The sequence below is a fragment of the Cucurbita moschata genome, unplaced genomic scaffold, assembly GCF_002738365.1.
Source record: "Cucurbita moschata cultivar Rifu unplaced genomic scaffold, Cmos_1.0 Cmo_Scf00047, whole genome shotgun sequence".
Lineage (NCBI taxonomy): Eukaryota > Viridiplantae > Streptophyta > Magnoliopsida > Cucurbitales > Cucurbitaceae > Cucurbita > Cucurbita moschata.
Window position 1 is genome coordinate 1,861 of NW_019268563.1, and position 357 is coordinate 2,217.

The window sequence follows — 357 nt, forward strand, 5'->3', positions numbered from 1 at the left end:
CGTGTGTCGTCGAAATCCAGATTCAATTTTTAGGTTTTAAGAAGCTCATAGAGGAGTCATTTTAGGCATCTACAAGCCACGAGACTTCATGAAAGAGAAGCATAGAGTCCAACAAAGAGTTACAAGAGGAAAACGATGAGAAAGAACATTAGAAATGTTGGGTTTTATGTCATAAAACTCATAGTTTGTAAACAAAAACATATTCTATTTTCAATAAAATTATTATTGATGTTTATTAAGTAAAGATTGTTATCGNTATTATGTTTTACCCCAAACAGTGGTTGGTTCGTGAAGACCTCGGATCCTTTCCATCTTGATGGTGGTGAATTTCACCTTGTTAGGATCACACTACACACA